The sequence below is a fragment of the Schistocerca serialis genome, chromosome 7 (genome assembly GCF_023864345.2).
Source record: "Schistocerca serialis cubense isolate TAMUIC-IGC-003099 chromosome 7, iqSchSeri2.2, whole genome shotgun sequence".
NCBI lineage: Eukaryota > Metazoa > Arthropoda > Insecta > Orthoptera > Acrididae > Schistocerca > Schistocerca serialis.
The window spans coordinates 18,648,917-18,669,279 of record NC_064644.1 but is presented as its reverse complement, the minus strand read 5'-3'; positions in this window follow the sequence as shown (position 1 = coordinate 18,669,279).

Sequence of the window (20,363 nt, the reverse complement as noted above, 5' to 3'; positions counted from 1 at the left end):
ATTTCCTCGTCAGATACAATTAACCACTCCCAGCCAGTAGTCGAGATAGAGGGAAAGTATTTGAATATCCCTTCTTGCAACTCTGATAGCCGCCGTTTTATGTGGTCGTTTATCTGATTCTTCCTTCCGTATTCAACTCATTTGATGCGGTAGTCGATAAGACGCTCATTTTATCACATAGCTAATACCATCTTTTCATGCTGTTTCTGTGTACTGGAATTCAAAGTATTAAGTTTGTTGAAAATACCGGGAAGATACGCCAGCTTGGCTCGCCAACCGGAGTTTTTAAGACATTCACGGTAATCAAACTTATTATTATCATTAGTTTCAAAAGCTGCAAGTAGTCAATCTTACTCTGGTAAGTATTTTTCCTATGGAAACCCAACGGATTTTGCTGTGGAGTAACAACCCTTTATGACCTGCACCCATTTCTTTACAGTGTTTCTAAAACACTCGCGATTTTGCACGACGAATTTTTACATAGTTGATTATTGAGGCAGCCGTTTGAATGACGTCACCCGAAAGATTTCCGTCGGTAGTCTTCACCATTAAAGCCTCTCTGGGTAAAAAGGAATGAGTAGTTATTACCGATGGGGTATTTATTCCTGTTATTGCAGCAGCGTCGTCAGTGGATACAGCAATGCGATCCGTTCGCTTGAGCCCGATATCTTGAATGAAACTCCCACCATCGGCAAATATACCACGTGCACAGGTTTGTGTTTCAAGTTCTCGAGAAAACAGTTACTACCCAATAATTTCTGATCCGCAAACAATTCTCACAAGAGATAATAAATTGAGCTTTTCGTGAAATGTCAGTAATCTCATCTAACTCTAGAGCAAATTGCGTGTTTGTTACGTTCCCTGTGACGTGACATTACATTGTTTTGAGCATCATGTAATATGTCTGTAATGCGCCGTTGAAATGTATTATTTGATAGAGTCCCAAACTGAATCCAATGGAACACCTTTGGGCTGAGCTGGAACAGTGCTCGTCAAACTTTTTTGCTTAAGTGCCAATACTAACATTGGAGGGCGACATGTCGGGCGGCGTAGGAAGGGGAAGGGCTGGAGGTGGGGGGTGTTAACACTCAAAGAAAAATTCAGTTTTCACCAAACCATGGTTATTGATAGAAGCTTATCATTTACACCTTTTTAATCGACATATTCTAAGGTATCGCAGGACATTTTTTTTACGTGAGAAAGAAAATATATTGAAGTACATGCCTGTTTCTGAAGGCTTACATAGAGACGAATTTTGCGTACCTAAGCGGGTGCTGTGGTCAGTGCCGTCACAACGGGATGCCATGTTTGTTTTACTGGTTTCCGGATGCGTTTCCTCGGCATCTTCACACCCCGGTATCTGTAAGAATGCCAAGCGGTTGCAACAGACCGTTTTCAGTCGAGCTTTAGTACTAGGCCACGTGTAACAGAACAGACATAGTTTTAAATCATATAATTTGATTAATTAAAAATTGTCACAAAGGGACAGAATGGTGGATGATAGCTTTGTATATATAAAAGAGTTTAGGAGTCAGTTTTATCAGTTGTATTATGCGTGTTCTTTTTTCAGAAATAATTGACTCTTTCGAATGAAAACCTTGGCCACTTCTCCCGATCAGAAGCCGTGTCGGCATTAATGATCTACAGAAGAAACTATCTAACTGACGTAACAACTTAATATAAAGCACTCGTGTCATATCAGACGACGGAGAATCTGAAAAGTTGTTACTAAAAAATAACGGAACAAGCTTCCTCTGTCTCATCTTACTGACAACCGTGCCCATGTACATTAGAACTAGTCTGACCACTTCTTGGCAAGCAGCAGCGTTGTTCGGTTCAAAAATTCTGCAATGACTACTTTTCCCGTCCCGGCCACTTTACAGGACGTTCCCCTACCGATCTTACTATTAATTGGTAACCAACATAAAATAGTACATTACATTAATAAATAAAAGTAATTGCAACATGAGACACGATCACAAACGTCTGCTAAATGTTTTTAATGTCATGTTTCTTTCACTTATTGTATTAGAACAGCCTTAAATTTGATTTCACATGACTTCCTACAAACATGTACCATATTTGATGATGATCATTCTACAACGCGCATTCACGACTCCACGTTACTTCCATTCGACATGTATACCACAGCAGCTGATCGGTACTGTTAGTACACGCTCTTGAGTTACAAGCATGCACTGGAAGCCAAACAATAAAATATTCCCCCTCTCACTTTCCTTAGCCCGCAATGACGGGGCTACATACCAATCTAACCCTGACGTAAGCGGCAAACTTCACCTAGCTCACGGCCGAATTCACCAACGTCAATTAAAATTAAGCAGATCGTACAATATTACAGTCTCTGTAAGTATTTCTGTTTGTTACTGAGCAAGAAAAATACACTCATAAGAAGGTGCTAACGTTAGTTAATGTTTCTAGTTTCCGTTGTTAGTTGTTAGAAGCTTATTATTATGAAGTGCGGCTGAGAACCATGGGGCCACACCAACACTTGAGACGGGCCGAAGTTTGACGACCACTGAGTCAGATCGTCGACTTCGTGCCAGTGCACAGCGTCCAGCGTCACACCTTTTCTGGTTTCGGCTGTTGAGGAAGAATGGGCAGCCATTCTTGCACAGACGTTCAGACACCTCTTAGAAAGTGTCCTCAGCGGAGTTCAGACCGTGATAAAGGCGAGGGGCGGACACATATAAATGTTCAGTAATAGGTGTCCAGACAGTTTCGATCAGATAGTGTAGATGTGAACTTGAACGACAAGAGTATTCGGAGAACTTGGCTGTTCTCCTTGTAGCATGTTTTCGTTGTTTTTCGCTCCATTAAGCAAAACTGGTACTAAGCGCTCACTTCTGATGGGCATTCATACGCAGTAAATCTGTCATCTTCTGAAAAATCGTAGTGTGTTTACTGGACCCATACCAGTAACTTCATTGTTACTTTCAGCTAACAACAATTTGAAGTGAACTTGATGTAATGAGATGCAAGAATTTCGAGCAGCATAGACCATGCAACGAGAATCTACGAGATATATCTGCACCAGAAGCGTAATATGCGTATCACGAAAAAAGTTTGTTCTATGAAACCTCGATAACATGCAAGCTCTAATTTAGAATAATCATACAGGATATATTCCGAATTGCATCGGTTTGGCGTGGTCCCTTTTCTGGCAATGTGACGCGCGCTCAGAAATTACCCAGTCAGAGCCGTTTTTGGGATTCGATGACTCGTAAAACTACATAAACTGCGAAGTGTTTAGGTAAGAACGTTGTCCTACTGATCTTGTCCTCAAAAATATATCCTACCTGGAAATGAGTATTTTTCCTCAACTCTTTCAAAAGTCGACGCAAAGGTAAGCGTCAGATTCACCAGCTACATGCTTCTGGCATAAAACGTGCCCATTAGTGCACTTTTCTTGTAAATAGCACTTTATTACTTTTTATCTGAACCATTACTTTGCCCTAACAAAGATACATACGTCGAGACAATCAGGATTAGGAAAGCAAAATTATCTGACGTTCCGATGTATTGAGTCGAAGCTTTTGCACCTAAACCTCTTTTTCAAATGTTCAGATGTGTGTGAAATCTTATGGGACTTAACTGCTAAGCTCATCAGTCCCTAAGCTTACACACTACTTAACCTAAATTATCCTACGGACAGACACCCACACCCATGCCCGAGGGAGGACTCGAACCTCCGCCCGGACCAGCCGCACAGCCTCTTTATCATGCGCAAGGACAAGATGCAAGTATCTTGCGGGCCCGTTACACGGTCAGATATTTCCACCGCGTTGCCTGTACAGCCATTGTTAGCACAGACAAATCGTTGGGTGTGAATTAATCGCCGAGTGAAAGACTTATTTGTGTTCGGCCTTGCGAAGTCTGGTAGTTCTTGCACTGAAGCAGACTAGTACTTCAGGTATGCAAGGCGTTTCGCCACAATGATGCGGCTCAACGATGAAGCTGTTCTCACAGCCGAAAATTTCAGATAGGCGTAGCTTCTGCCAGTTGCCAAGTAGCTCAATGTTAATATAAGCCTTCCATAAGGATTTATTGATGGTTTTCATTACAGTGTTAATACCCCTCCTATGCGTTGTCTACAAAAACACAGGGTGCCTCTTTGTCCTAAGCAGTTAAACCAGCTCTCTTTTTCATTTTTTATCTGTAACACGTTTTCGAAGCCAGTCTCTTCTGCATCTTCTCCATACAGATCCTTTTCTTTATATAACTTCCGAAGTATAGCACTACACAGAATAATTATCTTACACTAAAGCGCCAAAAAAACTGGTATGGATAGGCATGCGTATTCAAATACAGAGATATGTAAGCGGGCAGAATACGGCGCTGCGGTCTGGCGCGTTTGTTAAATCAGTTACTGCCGCCGCAATGGCAGGTTATCAAGATTTAAGTGAGTTTGAAAATGGTCTCATAGTCGGCGCACGAGCGATGGGACACAGCATCTCCGAGGTAGCGATGAAGTGGGGATTTTCCCGTACGACCATTTCACGAGTGTACCGTGAGTATCAGGAATCAGGTAAAACATCAAATCTCCATCGCTGCAGCTCGAAAAAGAGCTTGCAAGAACAGAGCCGACGACGACTGAAGAGAATCGTTAAACGTGGCAGAAGTACAACCCTTCTGCAAATTGCTGCAAATGTCAATGCTGGGCCATCAACAAGTGTCAGCGTGCGACCCATTCAACGAATCATCATCGATATGGGCTTTCGGAGCAGGAGGCCTCTCGTGTACCCTTGATGACTGCACGACGCAAAGCTTTACGCCTCGTCTTGGCCCGTTGCCTGATCGGACGAGTCTCGTATCAAATTGTATCGAGCCCATGGACGTGTACGGGTTAGTGTTAACTTAGTGAATTTTCCACTGAAACTGGTTGTTTCTACTCTTCTTTTAGTGGCGAACTATTGCTTCTAGTGGCTGGTGGATTTTATAGTGGTTTGGTGTAATTCAGTTTCAATTACTGAAAACGCGATCTCCCAACCACTAAGCTGTTTATACGTTTCGAAATATGTTATTTCTACTTTATTTGATTTCAGGAGTACTTAAATTTTGCTGCGAAGACAACACCGATGCATTACAATGTGACATCAGACGAACCATCACACGCGATAGGCTATATGCGGGGATTTCTTGTAGAATGAACTGTTCTTACCAACACCTAGTTATACTTCACTTCACCAGCGAAGGCGACTTGCACATGTGCAGGGAGTGCAGCAACCGGTTTCAAACAATGGGTGCTCTCTTATTTCATTGTTGCTTCGAATAACCGCTGATCGCTTGTTGGCTCACGCAAGGTGCGTTTTTTATCTAATTATGACTCGCAATGTATGGCATTATTTCACGACTTAATACGTGTATAACTATGCCGAAACCACAATATACGCAAAAGTTTTGGGACTCTTGGCTTCAAGACCAACATTGAAAATGATTGGCTTCAAGTTATTGAAAGTACTACAGGTCAGGTAGCGAAGTGCAAATTTTGTGGTACAGTTTTAAGGAGTCACTATGGAGATTTCAATCTCATGTGATGTTAAAGGAACACCTACAAAATAAAAAGGTAAGCAACCTTTTTGAAATTGATTAGTCATTCATTGATCGGTTTTACATCTTTGACCAGTTGCTGCATTGTTGCAGGTTGTAACAATGCAGCCTAAAATTATAGAAAAAGTTGTGCTGCACCAAACTAAGAGCACCTCAGCCATCAACGATGGACAGAAACCGTTAAAAATAGTTCAAGAGTGCCAGACAAGGTGGTTATCAATAGAATCCTCTGTATCAAGAATATACACGTAATGGTCAGAGCTAAAAACACATTTTTCCGTAGCTGCAGTGCGCGAAAGGTGTTACACGGTAGAGTTAGTGCACGTTATATATGCGAGCGAGATTAATTGCGCATATATTTCATTTTTATATCCAATTTTAATTGAACTAAACAGAGTTAATAAACCAATCGAGTCGAAAGATACAGATCACACCAAGCTGTTTGAGTTGACCAACCTAGCTATGCATGTCAGCAAAGTTACGTAACATAAAGTTAATGTTTTTACTCAGAATATTCGTGATTTCTTCGACTGAAGATGTTGTCTGGGATTCCGCTTTGAAAAGCAGTTGCTTGAAATGAGAGAAAAAGGATTATCACGGGAAGATGATGGAATGTTGCGTAATCGCTGCGTAACATTTATAGTAAAGCTTATTGAAGAAGTACAAAAAACAGGTAACCAGAAAATTTGACGTTGATAAAAAAATTTCCAGAATAAATATTGAACGAGCACACCATTACAACAAAGAAAATCTAATTGATATAATGGCTCAGTTCAATAAAAGTACAGAATTCATAGCAAGTGTGGATGGTCAGCGGCGGCAAATTCATTTGTTGAACTGGGACGAGATCAAAGACACATAAAAATTTTGGAATCAAATATTGCATTTCAAAGATGTTCAAGGAGAATGCAGATTTGAGGAATTAGTGACTTTTGCGATTACTCTCCTAGTGCTGCCTCACTCCAATGCCGATGTTGAGAGACTATTAGCACTATGAATGTAATAAACAACAGGCAGAGGAATACAATGAAGTTAAATGTTTTAACTGCTATACTAAGAATACGCTGTGGTTTGAGGTTAGACGGAAAGTATTGCAACGAATATGAAATTCCAATAAATGTTGCAAAACAAATCGATACCAAAGAGTCGTATCCATCTGAAACCGACGACGATGATGATGCAGACATAAATGATTCATCTGCAGAAGACGAATTCGTTTAAATAATTAGCTGTTGTTATGGAACTTTTCGTATGTACCTGACCTTGACTTGCTGATTTATTTATTGTACGGTCATTTGATAATAGTGAATATTTTGTTACGGTACTTAGTAATAAAGGAAACTAATTAGTAATATACTTATTTTCTTTCATAATAATTTAAAAATTTTTTGATGGAAATTTTAGCGATTATGAGAGTAGGGGCATTTTTTAGTGGTTTTCTGGTGGTTTTTTGATCTTTAAACTGTTGGGGGTGCTCACTTTAACTGTTGGCAACACTATTACGGGTACGGAGACAAACTCATAAATACCTGGACCCTGCATGTCAGCAGGAAACTGTTCAGGCTGGTGGAGGCTCTGTAATGGTGTGGGGCGTGTGCAGTTGGAGTGATGTGGGATTCCTGATACGTCTAGATACGACTCTGACGGGTGACATGTAAGCATCCTGTGTGATCACCTGCATACATTCATGTCCATTGTGCATTGCGACTGACTTGGTCAGTACCAGCAGGACCATGCGACACTCCACAAATCCAGAATCGCTACAGAACGGCTTCAGGTACACTCTTCTGAGTTTAAAATTTCCACTGGCCATCAAACTCCACAGACATGAATGGTATTGACCATATCTGGCGTGCCTTGCACCGTGCTGTTCAGAAGAGATCTGCCACCCTCGTACTCGCACGGATTTGTGGACAGCCCTGCAGGATGCATGATGTCAGTTCTCTCCGGCACTACTTCGGACATTAGACGAGTCCACCTGCCGGAGTGGCCGAGCGGTTCTAGGCGCTACAGTCTGGAACCGCGCGACCGCTACGGTCGCAGGTTCGAATCCTGCCTCGGGCATGGATGTGTGTGATGTCGTTAGGTTAGTTAGGTTTAAGTAGTTCTAAGTTCTAGGGGACTGGTGACCTCAGATGTCAAGTCCCATAGTGCTCAGAGCCATTTGATTTTTAGACGAGTCCATGACACGTTGTGTTGCGGCACTTGGTACGTGCTCGCTGGGGTCGTACACAGTATTAGGCTGCTGCACCAGTTTCTTTGGCTCTTCAGCGTATGAGCAAATTTACTTAATTTGATCCTGGTCAGGAAATACTCTGTGTACTGCGGACCATACTTGCAGACTGTGGCTGCAAACATGGAGTGCTCAGGAAACCTGAGCGTGTAAGGGGCCCTGTAGGTCCAAGGCTGGACTGTAATGCTGTCGTTCAAAAACGTCTCGTTTGAACTGACGCAACAATCCTTACGTTTGCATGGCAGGGTGCAGGTGAGCTGTGTCGTGCAAAAGCGCGACACGGTTGCCCAAGTGATGGCGTCTCTTGCTTTTAGAGACTCTTCTTAGTTTTCTCAGTGAATTACAGAAAACGTGTTCCACATCTAGCAGTGTTTTCCTTCGCAACGCTCGTTTTGGACGGCCTGCCCACACATGGAGAACGAGAATCTTTGTTGCTGCCTCGCTGTCGCAAGCTCTAAGCACAGTGACCTACTGTGTCGGAGCAACGCCAGTTCCGTTCCCCTTCTACTTCCCACTCTAGATGAAAACGGCGGTTACTCTCCTCGTCGGCGTTGTGGTGCAGAACCTACCTATTCTGCTCAACATCATACGGAAAACCGCACATCCCAGCCAGTTCCCCGTGCCCTGGGTGCGCAGGCTGCGAGTAACGCTAGTGCGGTGTCGCACGTAGCGGCTGACCTGCGATGCGGGTCAAGGACCACCAGGCCAGGCCACTTACTTGGCGCACGGTAGGTCACCGGTTCCGCTGCCTGCTTTCGTATGCCGTTTCCCGGCGAGGCCGCCGGCTCCCGACCGTCGCCTGTCCACACACACGGCGCTTCCCCTCTGACGTAACGAGGCGGCGCTTGCAGTTTCTGCGCGCTGGTGTAACTGCGTTGCTAAACTTTCCGGCGTAGTAATGACAATTCAGAGGCGCAGGTGCTCTTGCGTGCATGTTGCGTGTGCACTAATCCTCCCAACCTGTACTCGTCGTTCGCATACCGCCACCGCTGTTCTTGTTTCAGGTGCTGATAATTGATGATTTCGATGGAGCACGTTAAGCTGTGGCGCATACTTCATTTAGGAGACTCGAACGTTTCTATACCTACCTCGTTAAATTTAAGGAACATTTTTCTCTGGCAACACACGCACTATAAACACATTTTTTCTCGAGTGGTATGTGTGTGTATTTATCTTTTTCTCGAAGGGTTTTGAGTACGCAAGTAATTATTCCTGACTCTACAATTTTTATGCCATTGTAAATTAAATAGTTTTCCATTTTCCAAAGGATATTTCCGCTATTCGACAATATATCACGTGCTTATTTCACTGTCTACATTTCGGCCTTCGGCTATTGTCAAGTGTTACAACGACACAAATCACCCGACCTCGTTGAAACGCAAGTCTTCGTCGAAAAATACGTATATAAGTCAGTTGTCTCGTAAGTGTGAGAACATGTCTGCGGTACGTAAAAAGGCTGGAAGCTTGCATGTATGGCGAATATATTGATGGCGATCTCAGGGCGGACGCCAGATCAACACAGGATGCTGCGAAACACTACTCCCATCCTCAGACTATCAACTACACCCGGCCTCCAGGTCGCTGGATTACGGGAGCACGCCACCACTCCCAGCCGCATGTATGGCAAATGCAGTGAAGCTGTGATGTAAATTAGACGTCCAAAACACAAGTGTAAGTTTCATTTTACTGTATCTAAATATCAAATAAGTTTCATTTTGCTGTGTTTAAATATCAACTCAGTCATGATGATTGAGCAACTTCGATTATTCTGTTACTTATGTACCTTCCTCGGAATTCTATGACCGTGTCGCCTCATGTTTGTAGTGAAGTTACAATTCACAAAGCAACAACATAAATATGACCTTGTTTTTGAGACGCGCCATCTGAAATCGGAGCAATTGTCTGCAGTGCCGTGTTAGCCATGTGTGGGAACATGTTATACGCATATTGTCTGTGTAATCACTGAGAAGTTTCGATTGCATATGTTTTCAGAGAACAAGTCGCCACAAAATTACGTCAGTATATTTTTAGAAAATAAATTGAAAATGCTTTCAATTAAGCTAAATATGTACTACATACATCATTTTAACGAGGAAGATTTTTCCTGTTTTAATATTCAGGGTGTCTGACTATTACAGGTGCGATAGAAGGGGGCGAGAGGAGGGCTAAGAAACGAGGAAAGAATTCTAGTAAACACAGGTCCACTACACTGACAACCATCCGCAAAGCGTTCCCCGCACTAAAAAATTCAACAGGTTCATGTCGGAGGACCTGGAAGGCCGTGGTACTGGCGAGCCACTACGGATAAAGGCCTACTTGTTGTCGAATCGCCATTTACCAGTACTTAACTAGGGCAGTTTATCACTTTGTGATATACGCCAAACATGCGGTGTTTCGAAATAAATGTGAACTTCGACATTAACAGTGTTGTGACATTGGCCCAGCTGCACTTGTGCTTACGTCGTATCGGCCATTGTGACCGCGGTTCTAGGCGCTTCAGTCTGGAACCGCGCAACCGCTACGGTCGCAGGTTCGAATCCTGCCTCGGGAATGGATGTGTGTGATGTCCTTAGGTTAGTTAGGTTTAAGTAGTTCTAAGTTCTAGGGGACTGATGACCTCAGGTGTTAAGTTCCATAGTGCTCAGAGCTATTTAAAGCATTTTTAGAAACCATTGGTTTCCGGACCTACGTTTATTAGGATTATTTGTTCCATTTTCCTCTACTCTGCCCTTTCGTTTGTACCGATAATAATGAATTTGTCCTATAACTAATCGAATTTAGGATATATACTGGACTGAAGTTCCCTCGAATAGAGTTATTTCATTCTTCCAAATTAATTCTTCATTGTAATATTCACACCATAAAAATGAACACAGCCTGGATCCCTTAATGTGCTGGGACTCCTGGAAGAGTAATGGCTTAGACAAAGTCTGGGGATTTCTCTGCAATGTCTTTTCTTCCAGGTGTACTAGTTCAGCAGATGATGTAGGAGAAATTCCGCAAAGTTTGGACGCTGTATTGAGTTCTCAGAGTCAGAAATCACGTTCTCTTCTGTACTCTTAATCGTCAGCGTGTTATCATCTGTGTAATCACCAACATAAAGTACATTTCAATTACAAGGATCGTTAGTAACTTTGAAATTAAAACTAAGTTATGGTATGACAATCGATTTGTAGGATGATCAGTTTGAATTCCAGAGAAACGTAGGAACACGCGAGGCAACATTGATCTTGCGACTCGTTTTAGAAAAGGAATAGCTTTTGTAGATTGCAGAAAAGCTCTGGACAGTATTGAACGGAGTTCACTTTTTGAGATTCTGAAGTCATTATGGACAAAACACAAGCAGCGAAAAAATGTAAAACAACGGTAATGGAATGTAGTCGCATTAAATCAAACGATGCCGATAGTATAAGATCAGGAAATGAAATGATTGAAGTAGGAGATGAGTTTTGGTATTTGGGCAGCAGCAGGAGGGCAATCTACTTTTTGGAACAAAACTACACACCAGCCATTGTCGGACTGTATTACGTGGAGGCTCGGACTGTAGTGGGTGGATGCCATGCCTCCTCTTAGGTCACAGACCATGATGGCTGTAAGCAATGTCTCTCTCTTCCGATCACAGCCCAGTATCTCACCTGCCATTAAAACGACACAGCCAATCACTGCCAATGAGACGAAACAGCCAATCTCAGCCATGTCGTTTTACCAGACAGTGATCACTTCCCAGTACTTTACAGGTCATTAAAACGGAGCAACCAGTCACAATGTAGCCACAGAGCTGCCATCAAGACTGTGTTCAAAAGTATCCGAATGATTTTATTTTTTTGCACCATGTTAAGAAGTATTTATATAAAAATTTATGTAAATGGTGTAGCTTGTAGTATTTCACATCTAAAATACATCAGCAAGACACACACACACACACACACACACACACACACACACATGCACCTAACACACGCACAATCTTATTGCAATAAACTTATAGTTAAGGCAGCGCTTGTGAACGTCCAAACTTCGATTACTGCACCACACTTGGTGTAAGACACAATGGACTCACAAATTAAATATTTACACATATAAATTCTTCTATAATGCTTCTTAAGTGTCACAATATTAATTCAATGTCTAAAATATGTGTAAAAATACGTAAACTCGATCAGAAACAAAATTTTTAATGTCCATGTTATTTCCTCATGTGTACAATGTTTGTCATTTATTGCGGTAGTATCCTCACCTCTAATATACGAGGGTTGTTTTTTAAGTAAGGGCCGTTCGCGCGTATAGTCCCGTAGTTCGCGCGGACGCCGCAACAAGCCACCGCGCCACTTGCCGGCATTCTTCCCGTTCACACTGATGCAAGTTGCAGCTCTGTAGCTGACGTGTACTCATCGCTGTCCTACTTTATAATGTTTACGATTTTTGAATCGCCCGCCGCGTGTGAGATACGGTCAGTGATACGTTTTTTGACCGCGAGAAGCCCATCAGCTGCAGAAATTCATTGTCAGTTAACAGAAGTTTATGGCTTGAATGCAGTGAGTGAAGGTAAAGTGCGTCAGTGCGTTAGAGAGTTTAAAAATGGCCGTCAAAACGTCCATGACGAAGAACGCTCAGGCCGGCCCTCTGTGATCACTGATGGTTTGGTGGCTGCAGTCGAAACAAAGACTCGTGAGGACAGAAGATTCACAATTTCCACTCTTTCTTTGGAGTTTCCACAAGTTTCAAGATCGGTTTTGTACAAAATTGTGTGTGAAAACCGAAACTTTAAGAAACTGTGTTCTCGGTGGGTACCCAGACTCCTCACAGAGGATCACAAAGGGAAGAGATTTGCCACTTCATTGGACTTTTTGATTCGTTACGAGGAAGAAGGGGATGACATGTTGAGTCAAACTGTCTCTGGAGATGAAACATGGGTATCCCATATCACTCCCGAAAGCAAGCGACAATCGATGGAATGGCGACACACAACCTCACCCGTCAAGGTCAAAGCCAAACAGACGCTGTCAAAGCGCAAGATTATGGCAACTGTGTTCTGGGACAGGCGCGGTGTTTTGCTAGTGGACTTTATGCCACGAGGAGCGACAATCAACTCAGATGCCTAATGTGCAACTCTAAAGAAGCTCCGCAGAGCAATTCAAAACAAAAGGCGCGGCATGCTGACAAAAGGAGTTTTGCTCCTGCACGATAACGCTAGAACTCACACCTCTCAAAAGACTCGGGATTTGATTGATTCTTTTGGCTGGGAAGTTTTGGACCATGCACCACACAGCCCCGACCTTGCTCCTAGCGATTTTCACCTTTTCCGGTACCTGAAACACCATCTTGGCGGGCAGCGCTTCAATGACGACGATGAAGTGAAAGCGGCCGTGAACTCTTGGCTGTCGGAGCAGGCGGCCGAATTCTTTGAAGAGGGAATTAAAAACTTAGTTGTACGGTATGACAAGTGCTTAAATAAACACGGCAACTATGTAGAAAAATAGGTGAAAGTGTGTAGAATCAGAAAATAAAAGTTTTTTTACAAAAGTATTTGTATCTTTTTTAAAATCAAAACGGCCCTTACTTAAAAAACAACCCTCGTATCTATGAGAATGAGTGTTGGCAATTCGATCTGAGGCTATGTTACTCGTGGTTCAAGGACTGAACCTGACATTTTTACAACTTTTTCAGTAATGCATCAACTCACCAAACATCTTTTAAGGGGGAAAGGAGATAATGCATAATGAATAACGCTAGAAAATTATTATCCATGATATGAGTTGGTTAGTGTTATTGTTAATTAGATTAGGTCTGTACCTTCTGGAGTTTATGCACAAAAACAAACTTTCGAGGAAGGCTGCACCATTTACTGGTTGGAACTACGATGCCAAAGCTCTGTAAAACGTTTTCAGGCTGTATTTCCCTGATCAGCTATTAAATAATACCAAAATTTAATAGCAGTGCTTCAAAATATGTGATATAAAATCACTCAGTGTAGAGAAAGACAAGCAATCTGCCCAAGCACAATTTTAGGAAGGAAGAAGGTGTTTTGACGAGTTCTTTATTGCAAATTTGCCACTTAAACAGAATATTTTTTTGTAGTATATGAAACATGGACCTTGCCGTTGGTGGGGAGGCTTGCGTGCCTCAGCGATACAGATGGCCGTACCGTAGGTGCAACCACAACGGAGGGGTATCTGTTGAGAGGCCAGACAAACGTGTGGTTCCTGAAGAGGGGCAGCAGAGCCTTTTCAGTGGTTGCAGGGGCAACAGTCTGGATGATTGACTGACCTGGCCTTGCTACATTAACCAAAACGGCCTTGCTGTGCTGGTACTGCAAACGGCTGAAACCAACGGGAAACTACGGCCGTAATTTTTCCCGAGGGCATGCAGCTTTACTGTATGGAGAAATGATGGCGTCATCTTGAGTAAAATATTCCAGAGGTAAAATAGTTCCCAATTCGGATCTCCGGGCGGGGACTACTCAAGAGGACGTCGTTATCAGGAAAAATAAAACTGGCGTTCCACGAATCGGAGCGTGGAATGTCAAATCCCTTAACCGGGCAGGTAGGTTAGAAAATTTAAAAAGGGAAATGGGTAGGCTAAAGTTAGATATAGTGGGAATTAGTGAAGTTCGGTAGCAGGAGGAACAGGACTTTTGGTCTGGTGAATACAGGGTTATAAATACAAAGTCAAATAGGGTAATGCAGGAGTAGGTTTAATAATGAATAAAAAAATAGGAGTGCGGGTAAGCTACTACAAACAGCATAGTGAATGCATTATTGTGGCTAAGATAGACACGAAGCCCACGCCTACAACAATAGCACAAGTTTATATGCCAGCTAGCTCTGCAGATGATGAAGAAATTGAAGAAACGTATGATGAGGTAAAATAAATTATTCAGGTAGTGAAGGAAGACGAAAATTTAATAGTCATGGGTGACTGGAATTCGAGAGTAGGAAAAGGGAGAGAAGGAAAGGTAGTAGGTGAATATGGATTGGGGCTAAGAAATGAAAGAGGAAGCCGCCTGGTAGAATTTTGCACAGAGCATAACTTAATCATAGCTAACACTTGGTTCAAGAATCATGAAAGAAGGTTGTATACATGGAAGAATCCTGGAGATACTAGAAGGTATCAGATAGATTATATAATGGTAAGACAGAGATTTAGGAACCAGGTTTTAAATTGTAAGACATTTCCAGGAGAAGATGTGGACTCTGACCACAATCTATTGGATATGAACTGTAGATTAAAACTGAAGAAACTGCAAAAAGGTGGGAATTTAAGGAGATAGGACCTGGATAAACTGAGTAAACCAGGGGTCGTACAGAGTTTCAGGGAGAGCATAAGGGAACAATTGACAGGAATGGGGGAAAGAAATACAGTGGAAGAAGAATGGGTAGCTTTGAGGGATGAAGTAGCGAAGGCAGCAGAGGATCAAGTAGGTAAAAAGACTATGGCTAGTAGAAATCCTTGGGTAACAGAAGAAATATTGAACTTAATTGATGAAAGGAGAAAATATAGAAATGCAGTAAATGAAGCAGCCAAAAAGGACTACAAAAGTCTCAAAAATGAGATCGACAGGAAGTGCAAAATGGCTAAGCAGGCATGGCTAGAGGACAAATGTAAAGATGTAGAGGCTTATCTCACTAGGGGTAAGATAGATACTCCCTACAGGAAAATTAAAGAGATCTTTGGAGAAAGGAGAACCACTTGTATGAATATCAAGAACTCAGATGGAAACCCAGTTCTAAGCAAAGAAGGGAAAGCAGAAAGGTGGAAGGAGTATATAGAGGGTCTATACAGGGGCGATGTACTTGAGGACAATATTATGAAAATGGAAGAGGATGTAGATGAAGATGAAATGGGAGATACGATACTGCGTGAAGAGTTTGACAGAGCACTGAAAGACCTGAGTCGGAACAAGGCCCCGGGAGTAGACAACATTCCATTAGAACTACTGACGACCTTGGGAGAGCCAGTCCTCACAAAACTCTACCATCTGGTGAGCAAGATGGATGAGACAGGCGAAATACCCTCAGACTTCAAGAAGAATATAATAATTCCAATCCCAAAGAAAGCAGGTGTTAGCAGATGTGAAAATTACCAAACTATCAATTTAATAAGTCACAGCTGCAAAATACTAACGCGAATTCTTTACAGACGAATAGAAAAACTGGTAGAAGCCGACCTCAGGGAAGATCAGTTTGGATTCCGTAGAAATATTGGAACACGTGAGGCAATACTGACCTTACGACTTATCTTAGAAGAAAGAATAAGGAAAGGCAAACCTACGTTTCTAGCATTTGTAGACTTAGAGAAAGCTTTTGACAATGTTGACTGGAATACTCTCTTTCAAATTCTGAAGATGGCAAGAGTAAAATACAGGGAGCGAAAGGCTATTTACAATTTGTACAGAAACCAGATGGCAGTTACAAGAGTCGAGGGGCGTGAAAGGGAAGCAGTGGTTGGGAAGGGAGTGAGACAGGGTTGTAGCCTCTCCCCTATGTTATTAAATCTGTATATTGAGCAAGCAGTAAAGGAAACAAAAGAAAAATTCGGAGTAGATATTAAAATCCAGGGAGAAGAAATAAAAACTTTGAGGTTCGCCGATGACATCGAAATTCTGTCAGAGACCGCAAAAGACTTGGAAGAGAAGTTGAACGGAATGGACAGTGTCTTCAAAGCAGAATATAAGATGAACATCAACAAAAGCAAAACGAGGATAATGGAATGTAGTCGAATTAAGTCTGGTGACGCTGAGGGAATTAGATTAGGAAATGAGACACTTAAAGTAGTAAAGGAGTTTTGCTATTCGGGGAGCAAAATAACTGATGATGGTCGAAGTAGAGAGGATATAAAATGTAGACTGGCAATGGCAAGGAAAGCGTTTCTGAAGAAGAGAAATTTGTTAACATCGAGTATAGATTTAAGTGTCAGGAAGTCGTTTCTGAAAGTATTTGTATGGAGTGTAGCCATGTATGGAAGTGAAACATGGACGATAAATAGTTTGGACAAGAAGAGAATAGAAGCTTTCGAAATGTGGTGCTACAGAAGAATGCTGAAGATTAGATGTGTAGATCACTTAGTTAATGAGGAGTTATTGAATAGAATTTGGGAGGAGTATGTTTCACAATGTGACAAAAAGAAGGGACCATTTAGTAGGACATGTTCTGAGGCATCAGGGGATCACAAATTTAGCATTGGAGGGCAGCGTGGAGGGTAAAAATCGCAGAGGGAGACCAAGAGATGAATACACGAAGCAGATTCAGAAGGATGTGGGTTGCAGTACTGGGACGTGAAGAAGCTTGCACAGGATAGAGTAGCATGGAGAGCTGCATCAAACCAGTCTCAGGACTGAAGACCACAACAAAAACAACAATTATAAGTTCGAATACTATATGTAAACATGACCAAAGACAAGGGTAGATCAAGATGTAGGTTAAATATGACAAAGACAATGGTGGACAAAGACAGAGATGAAATGTTGTTTTCTCGAAAATGCTGTCTTCCACCAAAAGATAATTATTTATCAAAGTAAATTAAGGTTTAGAGTACATACATACACACACATCTTTGACATGAACAAAATTTTGAACTTTGCATTGGGATAAAATTATTTCTCAAAATATCTAAGACTTCAAGAACAAAACGCATGTCACACTAACGGCGCAACTTGATCATTGTGTAATACTAAAAAAAGTTCAAATTAAGTAGTTCCACACCTAAATTGTCTGTATTACGTATCAAAATACACGTGGTTCACTTACTGGACTACCGAAATAGACTGTAGTTTAGTCATGAAGCGTAGTTCGACCTTTATACAACATATTTAAAATTATCAAAATACTTAAGAAATTGTTCTATAACATTACAAAACACCCATGGGACTACTGCTGTTCTAACTTAGACCTGAAAGTACGCTTGTTAACGAAAACAGTTTGATCTTTGCACCAAAGGAATCAGTCATGTCCACATCAAAATTTGTCAAAAACTTGTCTGAGTTTGGCTGTAACGGATATCCATGTCAGTCATATACACTCCTGGAAATTGAAATAAGAACACCGTGAATTCATTGTCCCAGGAAGGGGAAACTTTATTGACACATTCCTGGGGTCAGATACATCACATGATCACACTGACAGAACCATAGGCACATAGACACAGGCAACAGAGCATGCACAATGTCGGCACTAGTACAGTGTATATCCACCTTTCGCAGCAATGCAGGCTGCTATTCTCCCATGGAGACGATCGTAGAGATGCTGGATGTAGTCCTGTGGAACGGCTTGCCATGCCATTTCCACCTGGCGTCTCAGTTGGACCAGCGTTCGTGCTGGACGTGCAGACCGCGTGAGACGACGCTTCATCCAGTCCCAAACATGCTCAATGGGGGACAGATCCGGAGATCTTGCTGGCCAGGGTAGTTGACTTACACCTTCTAGAGCACGTTGGGTGGCACGGGATACATGCGGACGTGCATTGTCCTGTTGGAACAGCAAGTTCCCTTGCCGGTCTAGGAATGGTAGAACGATGGGTTCGATGACGGTTTGGATGTACCGTGCACTATTCAGTGTCCCCTCGACGATCACCAGTGGTGTACGGCCAGTGTAGGAGATCGCTCCCCACACCATGATGCCGGGTGTTGGCCCTGTGTGCCTCGGTCGTATGCAGTCCTGATTGTGGCGCTCACCTGCACGGCGCCAAACACGCATACGACCATCATTGGCACCAAGGCAGAAGCGACTCTCATCGCTGAAGACGACACGTCTCCATTCGTCCCTCCATTCACGCCTGTCGCGACACCACTGGAGGCGGGCTGCACGATGTTGGGGGGTGAGCGAAAGACGGCCTAACGGTGTGCGGGACCGTAGCCCAGCTTCATGGAGACGGTTGCGAATGGTCCTCGCCGATACCCCAGGAGCAACAGTGTCCCTAATTTGCTGGGAAGTGGCGGTGCGGTCCCCTACGGCACTGCGTAGGATCCTACGGTCTTGGCGTGCATCCGTGCGTCGCTGCGGTCCGGTCCCAGGTCGACGGGCACGTGCACCTTCCGCCGACCACTGGCGACAACATCGATGTACTGTGGAGACCTCACGCCCCACGTGTTGAGCAATTCGTCGGTACGTCCACCCGGCCTCCCGCATGCCCACTATACGCCCTCGCTCAAAGTCCGTCAACTGCACATACGGTTCACGTCCACGCTGTCGCGGCATGCTACCAGTGTTAAAGACTGCGATGGAGCTCCGTATGCCACGGCAAACTGGCTGACACTGACGGCGGCGGTGCACAAATGCTGCGCAGCTAGCGCCATTCGACGGCCAACACCGCGGTTACTGGTGAGTCCGCTGTGCCGTGCGTGTGATCATTGCTTGTACAGCCCTCTCGCAGTGTCCGGAGCAAGTATGGTGGGTCTGACACACCGGTGTCAATGTGTTCTTTTTTCCATTTCCAGGAGTATATTATAATGGCCCTGATGCTAGGGTATTAACTTCATTATGCAGTACAAAACGTTTGTTATCTTCTGCTGATAATGTTAAATCATACTGTAACACAGTGGAGACTAAGTGACACTTTGATGACCAGTAGTAATACTCATTCGTATAGATAAAACATGAGGGTTGCTACGCTTTTCAACTACTTTTCAAAGAAGCAGGTGGGTGATGTAGATGGGACGCTCAGAAGCAGTCGCAGTTAGCTCTAATCTTCTAGTGTTTTTAATATTCGTGACCCCCATCCAACTGCATTAACTTCACCTTGCAGTACAAATTGCTTGACATACAGGGGAGAGTACATGACACTTCACCCCATACATGTAACAGCAAAGTTGTAACGAACTGCCCCACGCAGAGTTATGTAGCAACGAACTGGGGCAATAATAATAACATTGTTATATTGAAAGCGATAACAGCTGGATAAAACCGATTACAGCAAAGTGTAACAAATTATCACCCCAATACATCACCATGGTTACATGAAATTGTAATAGATTGATGCACTGATGTTCAGTTGATAGGGCGATCACCATTAGCTCAAGGACAGTGATGTCCAGTTTAGTTGATGACTACCATTACCCTTGGGGCAGTGGTGGTCATTTTAGAATGTAACAATCATAATTCGATAGGCAGTGATGATCAGTTTACAAAGTGACTGTCGTTACCCACTGGAGCAAGAATGGTCAGTTTATAGAGTGAGCATCATTACTACACGGATGAATGATAGTCAGCTTACCATCATTACCACCTGGGGGTAGTGATGATCAGTTTAGAAGACGAACACCATTACCCTGTGGAGGGGCAATGATCGTTAATTTATAAGGTCACTACCATTACTCCTTGGGGGCAATGATGGTCTGTTTACTAGGTAATCACCGTTACTGCAGGGGGCAATGGTGAGTAATTCAAGCTAACCACTATTACTCCCTTTGGTGAGGGGGAGGGGGTGGGTAGCAATGACGATCAGTTTATAGGATGACCACCATTCCTCTGGGGGTAGCTGATGGTCAGTAATGAGGTCATCATCCTGGCAGCAATGATGATCAGTTTTCATGTGATCATCATTATTCCCATTGGGCAGTGATAATCAG